Source organism: Mugil cephalus, chromosome 10 (assembly GCF_022458985.1).
Source record: "Mugil cephalus isolate CIBA_MC_2020 chromosome 10, CIBA_Mcephalus_1.1, whole genome shotgun sequence".
NCBI lineage: Eukaryota > Metazoa > Chordata > Actinopteri > Mugiliformes > Mugilidae > Mugil > Mugil cephalus.
In genome coordinates this window covers 25,511,251-25,524,481 of record NC_061779.1, presented here as the reverse complement: position 1 = coordinate 25,524,481, position 13,231 = coordinate 25,511,251, and the positions used below count along the sequence as shown (strand labels likewise).

Genomic DNA, 13,231 nt, shown 5'->3' with positions numbered 1-13,231 from the left:
AAAAAAAAATTGCAAATCACAGGTCAGAAGCTATTGTTCAGTCATGAGTTTTCCTTGATAAATCCAGGCAATCGAAATCAAAATTTAAAAATCATCTGCAGATATTATAATTTTGGGTATTGTAAGTTTATAAAACATTTTATAGATAATCAATGTGGTAAAAGTAAATTGATGCACTTTTAATTCTTGAGGTAGTATGAACAGCTGCCAAACCAGACCCGAAACATCAACACTTTCTAAACTAACTCAGAGCTGGAGAGGATCAGTCAGTCATTTCTGTTGAGCCAAATATTTTTTATGTTGACTGTTTGACTTGGCTCAGTGTCAATAAAGCATCTTCCTGTTTTTGAGTCTCAGTTCATCGTGCACATGAAAGCAATGAAAGTTGGACACAACAGTAAAACGAAAGCAGAACCCACACCAAATACTGGGAGCGCCACAACAAATTTGGGTGATGTAATATCTCCAACCAACCTTTTAATCTATTTGCAGGTGTTATAATGTAAACTTGCTAAACCAAGAGAAAAGGGTAAAACATTATACCAGCCACAGCCATGTTAGCATCATCACTGCAATCATGTGAGCATGCTATCATTAGCATTTAATATAATGCACAGCCTTAACAGGATATCATTATGGCAGCAGACTCAATCTTGTTTTCAGTTATTTTTTTTCATCTGTTTCATCTGGATATTATTTTAAATATTAATATAACATTGAACATGTTATCTGTTGTTCTGTGAATTCAGGGGAACTGGTCTGAATTATGAAGTGAAAAAAAGTCATTCTCGTCAATCACTTCCCATATGCAAGTCATTACAGACCTTTCTCACCGTAGAAAGAAGTGAAAAAAACGGTTCCCAGTTCCATTTAGATTTTCTTGCTTTGACAGATGAGAATTTCTGCAGTGATTAAGGCGGCTCGGGTTAAAACAGGCTGGCAAAAGGCATCTTTTGGCCAAATTGCACTTTTCCTGCAAGGAACCCATTAAGGCCCACCCCACCAACCTTCACTGATATGCCATATGGATACCATATAGTCTAATCAGTTCCAGCCCATTACACTTTTGGCCACATTTAGCCTTTATGGGACCCACATAATTTGCAGAGCTCCAGCATGTTTGACAGACTCAGAGAAGCAACGGACACATCTGGGTGTAAAAGACAGTGTTGGTATTCCCTAAGCTGCACTTCTTCTTCTTTCACTAAATGTTATCCCTAGAAAGCTGTGGCTCGGAATGAGAAATACCCCCGCTTCTCTCTCTCTCTCAATGTGACCTCTAGTGACCTGGATGAAGGCCATGTGCTGGGACATAGTGATTCATACTGAACCTTAACTAGATCTCTTCTCTTACACCCATTTAATTCAAAAACTGTGATAAGTAATAACCCTTAACTCAGAAACTATGACTATTTTTTTTTAAAAATCCCAAATTTCAATGCTTTATCTGTATCATACAACTCACCAATCTACAATATGAAGTCCTACCTACCCTCAGCCATGAGGTGACATCATTAACCCAAGCGGCTGTCCAGGCATCTGTCACGTTAATGAAGTGGAGTCGATGCCCAGAGGGGGTGTTAGACACCTCATTATCATAACAGAGAGCAGAGGCTGACTAGGAAATACTGAGGACGGAACTGAGGTTACATGATGATGAAGAGGAAGTAAGCGATGTGCTGATGTGTGTTTTTACAAACAAAAAATGAAGGGAATTCATTAATGGAATTTTTTCCAGAGGTTTAACATGCACTTTGATTTCTGATGGATGTTTCTTCTTACAAACCCTGAACTTTCAGGATCATATGGCTTTTCTTTAGTCATCAGTCATGTACGTTGTTTGTTTTCTGTCACACCGTGGTGAGGGCGTCTTGTCTTGGGGTTGTTCTGTCCTGTCATTTCCTGTTTTATTTTGAAAAGTAATGCTCCTCTCGTTTCAGGCCACTTGCCCTTCCTCATGTGTCACAAGTCTGATTGTCTTCCCTGATTCCTGATTGTGTCCACCTGTCCCCTATTTCCCTCCATGTGTTTAAGTAGTCTGCGTTCCCCTTGTCTTGTGCCAGAGTGTTGTCGTCGTCAACTTGTTCTCGTGCTTTGCTTCATGTTTTCAACCAAAGAATTTCCAAGTAAGCCTGTGAATCCTCTCGGAGAGATAGTTTTTGTTTGTCTAGTCTTTTCTTAGTTATTTCCTCAGTTCTGAGATTTCCTCCATTCGGAGTGTTTTGTTTTTAATTAGTGATTTGTTTCTTCGATTTGTATTTCCTCCTTTTGGAGAGTTTTTGTTTTCACTGATTAGAATTACGTCCAGGAATTTTTGTGGCCATTTGTTTGTCCCTCTGTGAGGGATCTCTGAACATTCCAATTAAACCCCCTTTGTCATCTCTGCATACTGAGTCCTGTGTTCTGCTTCGAGTCCCGGCCTGACAGTACACTCTGGCCAGTATGGACTCAGCAGAGACTGGCCAGATAAAGGCCGCGCTCCACGCTCACGAGACCCGACTCTCCCGCCAGGAGGAGTTTCAGGTGGCGGTGGTCACGCAGTTGGGTCAACTTTCATCCCAAGTGCAGGATATGCTTGGACACCTACAACAGACTCACAACCCGCCAATTGTGCCGGAGCCTCCAGTCACAGCAGTTGCTCCTGTTCAGACGGTACCCACTGTCGGAACAGGGATCAGGCTGGCACCCCCGGAGCGCTTTTCCGGAGAACCAGGATCTTGTAAGGCTTTTCTCATAGACTGTGCCATTCACTTTGAACATTTCCCCCCTTGCATTTACCACAGATCGGTCGAAGATCGCCTTCATGATGTCTCACCTGACCGGAAGAGCGAGAGCATGGGCCACAGCAGAATGGGAGTGTGACTCTCCACTGTGCCACTCGCTTCCACAGTTTCAAACCGCTCTTCAGAAGACTTTTGATCCGGTGTCAACGGACAGAGAGAACGCTAGGGAATTGAGCGGGTTGAAGCAGGGAAACGACTCGGTAAGCGACTACGCCATCCGCTTCCGCACCCTGGCTACGGAGAGCGGATGGAACTCCACAGCCCTCTATGATGCTTTCTTGGATGGACTGTCTATTCCCATACGGAAGCTACTGGTGCCCTTGGACCTGCCTGCGGACCTGGATTCCCTCATCGCCCTAGTCATCCGGACAGATAACCGGATCCAAGAACTCCATCGGCATCAGAAGGGCCAACCATCGTTGGAGAGGTACCGACAACCGCTGGTTCGGGATGGGCATGAAGCCCGGGGACCGACTCCCGAACCGTCCTCCTTCCTTATCCACGGTAGGAGAGGCTGAACCCATGCAGTTGGGTCAGACCCAGCTCACCCAGGCGGAACGACAACGTCGTCTCAAGGAGGGACGTTGCTTCTACTGCGGAGAATCTGGACATCGTGTGGTCATCTGCCCAGTCAAGGCAGCTCGGGGAGTAAGCAAGTTCCCAACCTCAGGTTCTCCTTCACGCAGTTTGACCGCCATAAAGGTAAAACACAACACCACCGTCATGGAGATGAACGTTTTAATTGACTCTGGGGCTGATGAGAGTTTAATGGACTGGGGATTAGCCAAGAAACTGGGAGTGAAGACTGAGTCTATCTCACGACCCATCCTGGCAAGGGCCTTAAATGGTAACGCTCTGTTCACTATAGCCCACGTCACAGAACCCATAGCCATTACCATAGATAATCACAGCGAATTAATGAACTTTTATTTGTTTAAATCACCGACTCGCACCCTGGTATTGGGACATCCATGGCTCACGCGACACAACCCCCATATAGACTGGCCTACGGGCAAGATCTTGGGATGGGGGGAGCTTTGTGAGAAAGAGTGTCTGCAGGACAAGATTCAGGAGAAGGTTACCACTGTCATAAATTCTGTTTCCGCTCACCCTGTTACAGACTCCAAGTACCCCGATCTGACCTCGATACCCACCTGTTACCACCACCTCAAGGAGGTTTTCAATAAAATCAAGGCCACGTCACTTCCACCTCATCGACTATATGACTGCGCCATCGACCTCATCCCCGGGTCCACCATTCCCAAGGGGCGGCTGTACTCTGTCAGGGCCCGAGCGGCAGGCCATGAAAGACTACATAGAGTCATCTTTGAAGGCAGGACTCATTCGTCCATCTTCGTCACCTGCCGGAGCGGGTTTTTTCTTTGTAAAAAAGAAAGATGGGACCTTAAGACCATGTATTGACTACAGTCCCCTCAATGACATTACTATCAAGAACCGCTACCCCTTGCCCCTCATGTCATCTGTGTTTGATCAACTACAACAGGCCAAAATATTTACAAAACTAGACCTTCGTAATGCATACCATCTGGTCAGGATCAGGGAGGGGGATGAATGGAAGACGGGGTTCAACACCCCTAGCGGTCATTATGAATATCTGGTTATGCCATTCGGGCTCACTAATGCTCCTGCTGTGTTCCAGGCCATGATTAATGACGTGCTTAGGGACTTCCTTGACAATTTTGTGTATGTTTACCTTGACGACATTCTCATCTACTCACCTGACCTGGACACCCATAAAACATGTAGCAGCTGTATTACAGAGACTATTAAACCATAAACTTTACGTCAAAGCTGAAAAGAGCGAGTTTCACGCCGATACCGTCTCCTTCCTGGGCTTTATCGTAGCCTCTGGAAGGGTGCAGATGGATCCGGCTAAAGTTAGCGCTGTGGTCAACTGGCCCACTCCTGATAGCCGCAAAAAAGTTCAGCAATTCCTTGGTTTTGCTAACTTTTACAGGCGGTTCATCAGAGGCTTCAGCGCAATAGCAGCTCCTCTGCACGCACTCACCTCTTCGAAGGTTCATTTCTCCTGGTCACCAGAGGCAGGAGCTGCCTTCAAGAAGCTGAAGTCCCGCTTCACCACGGCGCCATCCTCATCATGCCGGACACTCAGCGGCAATTCGTTGTAGAGGTGGATGCTTCCAACGAAGGTATAGGGGCCGTCCTTTCACAGCGGTCTGAGCAGGATGGGAAGATGCATCCCTGCGCCTTCCTGTCGCGACGACTGTCCAGAGCGGAGCGGAATTACGATGTCGGCAATCGGGAGCTGTTGGCGGTTAAGGTGGCGTTGGAGGAGTGGAGACACTGGTTGGAGGGAGCTGAGCACCCGTTCATCGTTTGGACTGACCACAAGAACCCGGAATATATACGCAGGGCAAAGAGACTCAATTCTCGCCAGGCCAGGTGGGCGCTGTTCTTTAACCGCTTTTCTTTTTCTCTTTCTTACAGGCCGGGGTCCCGAAACGTCAAGCCTGACGCCCTGTCACGTCTATACGACCCTGAGCCTGTAGCCAAAGAACCAGAGCCTATCCTTCCACTGACCTGTGTGGTTGGAGCGGTGACTTGGCAGATAGAAAATGAGGTTAAGCAAGCTAATGGTGAGGCTCCGCCACCTAGTGGGTGCCCCGAGAATCGATTGTTTGTCCCTGTCGATTTGCGCCCACAGGTGATTCATTGGGCCCATTCCTCGCTGCTTTCCTGTCATCCGGGAGTTCGGCGGACGGTGTTCGCCATCTCTCGGAGGTTCTGGTGGCCATCAATGGAATCGGAGGTCCGGGAGTACGTCGAGGCTTGTTCGGTCTGTGCGAGGAACAAGGTGTCCTCCGGATCACGTATGGGACTTCTGCAACCACTGCCTATCCCCTCCAGACCATGGGCCAATATATCGATGGATTTCGTCACGGGGCTCCCGGTCTCTCAAGGTAACACCACAGTCCTCACTGTGGTGGATAGATTCTCTAAAATGGTCAGATTTATTGCCCTGCCTAAACTGCCTTCAGCCAAGGAAACAGCTGAAATTATGATTGACCATGTTTTCAAGATTCACGGGTTTCCCAAGGACATCGTCTCAGACCGGGGGCCCCAGTTCGTGTCACGGTTCTGGAGGGAATTTTGCCGGCTCATCGGCGCTAAGGCCAGTCTGACCTCGGGCTACCACCCGGAGGCTAATGGCCAGACCGAACGCCTTAACCAGCAGTTGGAAACCGGCCTCCGTTGTCTAGTGTCCCAGAACTCCTCGACATGGAGCAAACACCTGGTCTGGGTTGAGTACGCCCACAACTCCCTGCCTACGTCTGCCACAGGGTTTTCGCCCTTCAAGTGTGTTTATGGTTATGAACCTCCTGTGTTCGCTGCCCAGGAGCCTGAAGTCACGGTCCCGTCCGCCCACGCCATGATCCGCCGCTGCCGACGCATCTGGGCCGCTGCACGGCAAGTGCTTATCCGCCAAGGGGACCGGACCAAGAAAGCGGCGGACCGCAAGAGGCGACCCGCACCTACATACCAGCCAGGTCAAAGGGTTTGGCTTTCTACCAAGAATCTTCACCTCAGGGTCCCCTCCAAGAAACTGGCACCGCGTTTTGTGGGTCCCTTCCCCATTACCAAGGTCATCGGTCCTGCGGCTGTCCGGCTCCGCCTACCTCGCTCCCTCCGTGTTCACCCCACCTTCCATGTCAGTCAGGTCAAGCCGGCCAAAGAGAGTCCCTTGGTTCCCCCCCTCCCGCCCCCTCCTCCTCCTGAGATGATAGACGGGGGTCCGGTCTACAAGGTTAAACGGCTGCTGACTGTACGCAACAGGGGCCGGGGCAGACAGTACCTGGTGGATTGGGAGGGGTACGGTCCAGAGGAGAGACAGTGGATCCCATCACGGTTCATTGTGGACCGTACCCTTATTGCTGACTTCAACCGCGACCATCCTGAACAGCCTGGACCGTCTGGTAGCCGGTCCTAAGAGGGGGGGTTCTGTCACACCGTGGTGAGGGCGTCTTGTCTTGGGGTTGTTCTGTCATTTCCTGTTTTATTTTGAAAAGTAACGCTCCTCTCGTTTCAGGCCACTTGCCCTTCCTCATGTGTCACAAGTCTGATTGTCTTCCCTGATTCCTGATTGTGTCCACCTGTCCCCTATTTCCCTCCATGTGTTTAAGTAGTCTGCGTTCCCCTTGTCTTGTGCCAGAGTGTTGTCGTCGTCAACTTGTTCTCGTGCCTTGCTTCATGTTTTCAACCAAAGAATTTCCAAGTAAGCCTGTGAATCCTCTCGGAGAAATAGTTTTTGTTTGTCTAGTCCTTTCTTAGTTATTTCCTCAGTTCTGAGATTTCCTCCATTCGGAGTGTTTTGTTTTTAATTAGTGATTTGTTTCTTCGATTTGTATTTCCTCCTTTTGGAGAGTTTTTGTTTTCACTGATTAGAATTACGTCCAGGAATTTTTGTGGCCATTTGTTTGTCCCTCTGTGAGGGATCTCTGAACATTCCAATTAAACCCCCTTTGTCATCTCTGCATACTGAGTCCTGTGTTCTGCTTCGAGTCCCGGCCTGACATTTTCTTTCAAACCTGAGCACCTTTCTACATTAAATTTTACAAGGAACTGCTTCGTAAAAGAAAGACACCATTTAAAAACATCTCCCTCAAAGCCTTGTTTTCTTGGAAAGGATAGAAGAAAAAAGATGAGTTTGTTTTACTTGCTTAAACTATATATATACATTATGAGGAACTAATAACAGTGAAGAGATAGGTTCATATATTATGATAACCATGGAAAAGTTGGAATCAGTGAGTTGGATTTTTATCTTTTTGGGTAGTTTTTGTTTCCATACTCTTAGGTACTCCAAACGAAATGACCCTGTATAAGGCTTGTAGTCCCCTATTAGACTTCCTAGAAAATTAAATTCCACATCACATTTTCAGGTACATTAGGCTCATGAATCAATGCTGAAATACAATCAGTCAAATTGAGTACCACGAAAAATTTATGGAACCCACAGGATTTTATTTAAGACTTTTCCTCCATGATGTTGGTGCTCAGGGTTCACAACTATTGTTTGAATCGACACAAAATGTGGTTCAGACATTCACATCCCTCCCAGGTGTACTACTGTATTTAAATTTATAATCCCTTACCACTGTCAAGTTAATATTCTAATTTGTCACGTACTCCGGTTTACAAACAGAAGCCTGCAGATCTAATTAAATTGGATTGTATGCATGTCTGATTAGAGACTTATTTAATATGACTAATATTTCCACTGCCTTGTTTCACTGCCTCAATTATTATGTGGCATGAATACATGAATAAATATAGATTATGCAGCACTAGCACACATTCAATATGTGCAGCCCAAATGTAAACATGCAATCTGCAACTATAATGATCAGTGTGTTGAAAATGCATAGAATGATACATTATGAATGAAGCTGTTTGTTAGAAGAATCGTGACATGGGTTGGTCCAAGAGCAAAGATCATTCTGTGAATACTAATCAAATAGGTTGTGTTTCCTGATTTGGTCCCACGTCCTTGGTCTGGCTGAAATACCCCTAAAATAGCTGAACAAGTAGATGATCCGGGACACCCACTGTGACTCAGGGCTTATCAAACAACATCAGGTTTGGAGTTCTTATGTCTGAATGAGAGCAGATCTAATCCTGCTGTTCAGCATTTTGTGGATAGATTCTTCTCCTGCAGTACAGGGAGTTATAGCTACAGAATCAACCCAGACACACTCATCAAAAACAACAACAACAAAAAAAAAAATGATACTAATAGGAAACCATTTGCAGGAAACCACTGCTTTATGTGTATGTATGACTTAAAATCTTATAAACCCTAAGTGACCCTGCATTTTTTTCCCCTTAAATCAGTATTACAAACTTTAAAACAGGAAAGCCATGTGGTCAGAAACCCTTCTGAGTGTTTACAACATCCTCTCCAAATGTAATGTCATGACCTGACCTGGTTGGGGTCTGTCTGCATTAGTCTGCAGTAAATTAGGAGATGAGGCATCCTGCTGTGCACTGTTTATTCCCTCTGAGCTCTGGATGATAGTAGCCTAATCTAGGATTACATGTTTGACAGTCTGCAGAGGAAAGATGGCATTCGCAAGGTGGCCCTCCGCGGTGTGAAGACCTTCGCAGATGATGTTTTCGTGTAAAGCAGGTGTTTTTCAGGGCAGCCTGCCAGTAACCCGACTGCTGTAAAACCTGGGAATCTGTGTGACACTTTTTAAGAGAAAAGAGTTAAAATTATGGATCTGATTGGGCTGCGTGGTTTGCGTCAATAGCATGATGTAACATAACATCAACGTGGCATGTATAGGGAATAGAATTTAATTGTATGCTCATATTTTGAGTGGACTCTATATTTTTTCTTATCATGCTTCATATCATTAACTTAGCATACTTGCCTTGTATAACATAAATAAGTAGGCATGTGATGGAGAGACAATATTTAATCTGCCAGTGAGACTGAGTTCAGGGAAAATTTCTGTTCAGAAATTAGAATAGTCCAGTCATTCATTTAAGTGTATAAAGTTTAATCCTGACATCTAAAGAAGGATAAACTGTAGAAACACAATAGATATGAAGCAGAGGAGACTGAACCCCTGGCTGACAGAGCACCAAACAGGAACTAAACCTCCCGACAAGGCAGAAACTTGCTCTCTGTCACTTTCTCATGAATCACTGCACGACCTTAAGAATTCATGTGATTCGCTGCAACACATTCCAGCTGTGTTACAGCTCCTCTACGTTCATTTCCTTCAGGAGGCAGGAATAAAGAAGCCACCGGGGACGTAGGAAGAAGTGACATCGTTTTTCTTGTCTCGGTTTTTCAAAGGAACAGCCTCGCCCCAGTGGCATTATTCACTCTGCTGCTTTCACTTAAACACTGACCTCCAGCACTCAGACTGTGGCAGGGTCATGACATCCAATTTAAAGGTCAGAGGCAAGGAGTTCAAGAAACAAGGAGCAGCTTTTATTCCACCTTTGGTGAAGGGAGGATGTTTCCGCATCATTATCACCTCGGGTTTGAGGTCATCCATCTGTTTGTCCAACATTTTGCCCCAGACACCAACAGCTACAGTCTAATTACCAGAGGAGGTACTCATGATTCTGGAGACCATCTGACTTTTACTCCAGCACAACAAAACCAAATTTCCTTTTGGCTTTTTATTAATTGGAGCAGTTAATTCAGGGGTTCAGTTAAAGTTCACTTCATTCTTTCACAGACAATCCTGACTGAAAGCCCTCGAAAATGAAGGTGAACATGCAACTTTAGCACTTTTTACACAGGACTAGTTATATTTGGGGACCTCAGATCATTTGAAATCATTTCGGTGGTCGTCCGTGTCCGTGATCTTAATCCAGTGTGAATCAACCAAATGGCACCACCATTACCTTTCCCCTTAACACAGAGGTCCTGTGAAAATGCTAATCAAGTGTGAATCAGTATCTCTGTGATTTGGTAGTGCCTTTTCTGCTTTTTCTCGTCACTTAAGAAATGTGAAGGAAATGAAAGCTTGAATAGATGTTAGGGTGCAAAGTCAAGATGTCGCTGACACATTCAGACGGATGAAGTCATTAAATCCAATATTAATGTGTCCATCTGCAAAGGTGGAACTGATACAATTTGTAAATTCTGCCCCCGGATCAATACTCTTAATAGTCTCTGAATCGCATGATCACAACTTCATGTGTGAATAGGGCTTTTGAGCTAAATAAAAACTCAACAGTTTCCATCCACAGTCAAATAGACACCACAGGAACAGTACACTGTATATACACGTCAATGCCTCCTTATGTTTGTTGTATTAAAAACTATACACCTACATATTTATTTGGATGCTGTAGATGTACAGTGTTTCACTTAGTCTAGGTTTACCATTTTGTTTAAGCCTATGGAGATTATTGAAAAAAGTCTAAGATGCTGTCTGTGCTGATGTGTAGAATGAAGGAGAGTAGTGATGTATGACTCCCTATTGCACCTCCTGTTTTCTCCTCGTGTGACCTCAGAGCAGTCAGCAGGGTCAGGACAGACAGGAAACTGTTAGCGCTGTCTCTGTTAAAGTGGAAATACCAGACAGTGTAAATAGCAGCTTGACACGAAACACCTGTCTGCTCTCTGAACTGTACATCAGCACGGGTTTATTACAGTTTGTTTGTTTGTAGGTGGATGGGTGTGTGTGTGTGTGTGTGTGTTTGAGTTTTAGCAGAACGAGGACATTTTGGTTGCTCCTCACTCACTTACACAGAAGGTTATGATTTAAAGTAAATTTAGCTTAGAGGCGTAGCTGAGTTGACTTGAGTATGTGGGGACACCAGGATCTCAATAAATGTTTTCCCAAAGATCCTGATCCAGCCATTCAAACCAGTATATGTGTGTGTTCTCCTTACATACGAGTCCTTGAGACTTCTACTTATCTGAGCTGATTGATTTTTTGTGCTAAGCACTTCAATCAATTACTGTTTATTAATTGAATTGAATTTCATTATGCCTGGCAATGATTTACTGGTCTTAATAATTAACGGACTGATTATACATAAACTGCAAAGAACACAGTTACACTGCTGAATATGGTATCATAGAACATTTTAACTTAAGTTATATCACACATTCACATTACTTAAAATAGTGTTGTCTTAATTGAAATTAGTTACAGTTGTTTAACTACAAATTACTGTAAATCTCAGTGGTTGGTTTCTGAAGAAATAAATCTTCCATGTCTAATGGGGGCCAATAGGGACCACTCATCCTATCCCTGCTGTCACTGGGCAAGAGGCAGGGTACGGCAGTCTATCACAGGGCTGCAACAAATGTTTGGCCCTGAGTCCTGCAGGAGGTTAATCCGCCCATGGCTTCAGTATAAACTGTGTATAAACTGTGCCAAAGTGTGTGTATGTTCAGTCAGGCATAGTTCTGATGTCTCTCCCTCCATCAGTGCTTACTATCAACAGGATTATCTTCTGAGCTCATCTTTCTCCTCCACGCTCTGACTGTCATCCCCCGTCACTAGTGCTGCTTTAAGAGTCAGTGATCTGCTTCAGGTGACTCTTCTACTGCTGAGCTGCACACAACACAATCAGCAAGCCAGCCTGCAAAAAAAACGGTGCCGCTTCTGACTGAAGAGCTTCTGCAAAAATCCAACAATATGTAGGACTGTGAAAGCCTTGGTTTGAAATGGCTGAATTTAGCAGATAATTATTTAAATGTATTACAGCTTAGTTGTTTACCTTACCCTTAAACTGCCACTAGAGATTGCTGCCAAACTAAATTTCATTGTAACTCATTTGCTATAACAGTTCTTTTTCTTCTTCTTCTTCTTCTTCTTCTTCTTCTTCTTCTTCTTCTTATTCTAATGCAGCTCAAATGATGTGAGTAATACAGTATGTAAAAATCCTGTCTGTGTCATGAAATGGTTTCAATCACACAACTGGAAAAGACTAAGTGGTAGAAAACTTTGCCAAACGTGGAAGCTTTAAATATCGTAGCTGATGCTGCACAGCAGCTGATTTGACAAGAAGAAGGGAAAGGAAAACTTTTGGAATAACCTCTCCAAAATTAAAGTTGTGTGATGTTTGCAGCTTAATGCAATCTAGCCCTTTAAAACTTCACACAAATTGAAAAAACTCATTTGGAATTGTAATAACTGCACAAATTGTTCACGAGACAATATGCAGAATGTTGTTAAGGATTTAAACTGTAAACATCAAATTATGTTTGTCCTTACAAATATTTTTTCATTGCCACAATTTTCTTTTGGTCTGAGTTTGGTCTGGAGAGAAGAGGTTAGCTGAAGCAAGACTGAATACATACAGGAGGGACCTGAGTAGAACGATACGGTTACAGGGAGCTGAGGTGCAGGACTTTAAGTGTGCACGTAGGATGGAATTGGTGTAGAAAGGTGTGATAAAGGAGTATCAGCAAGAATGAAAGGAAATGTTTACAGGTCAGTGGTGAGACCAGCAGTGTTTCATGGTTTAGAGACAGTGGCTTTGTGGAAAAGACAGAAGGAAGCAGAGCTGAAGATGTTGAGGTTTATTGATGTGATTTTTCTTTTGTTCACTCACTTGGCATTTTGCAAATTGATAAAAAATAAAGTGTTATTTATTTATTTATTATAGGGATTGTTACCTCCATGTTCAAACGGCTCACTGAGCATCTGATGCTTCAGTTTCACTGCATCATTTCCTCACTCTGCTGCAGGACAAACACGACTCATCCGACATGCACACATGAATCGCTGCAGGTTTCAGTTACAGACCGCACCAGGATTGTGACAATACCTGACACATGAGAAACCCTTTCTTTCCCACTCAGCAATGACTACAAAGAAAACACCTGCTGAGACTGGCACAAGTACCTGTGTTAAAGTTTAGAGCAGCATTCAAAAAGTCCCCTAGAGGGAGCGGTGTTCATTAAAGGCACAACATAAAATCAG

At 44.4% G+C, this 13,231-nt stretch overlaps 1 protein-coding gene across 5 annotated transcripts in view; it reads right to left on the bottom strand.

The window, feature by feature from the left end:
- The window catches only part of ptprz1a (protein tyrosine phosphatase receptor type Z1a), a 78,307-nt gene that overhangs the window by 46,041 nt on the left and 19,035 nt on the right, over window positions 1–13,231 (bottom strand). The gene's annotated exons all lie outside the window — the stretch shown is intronic.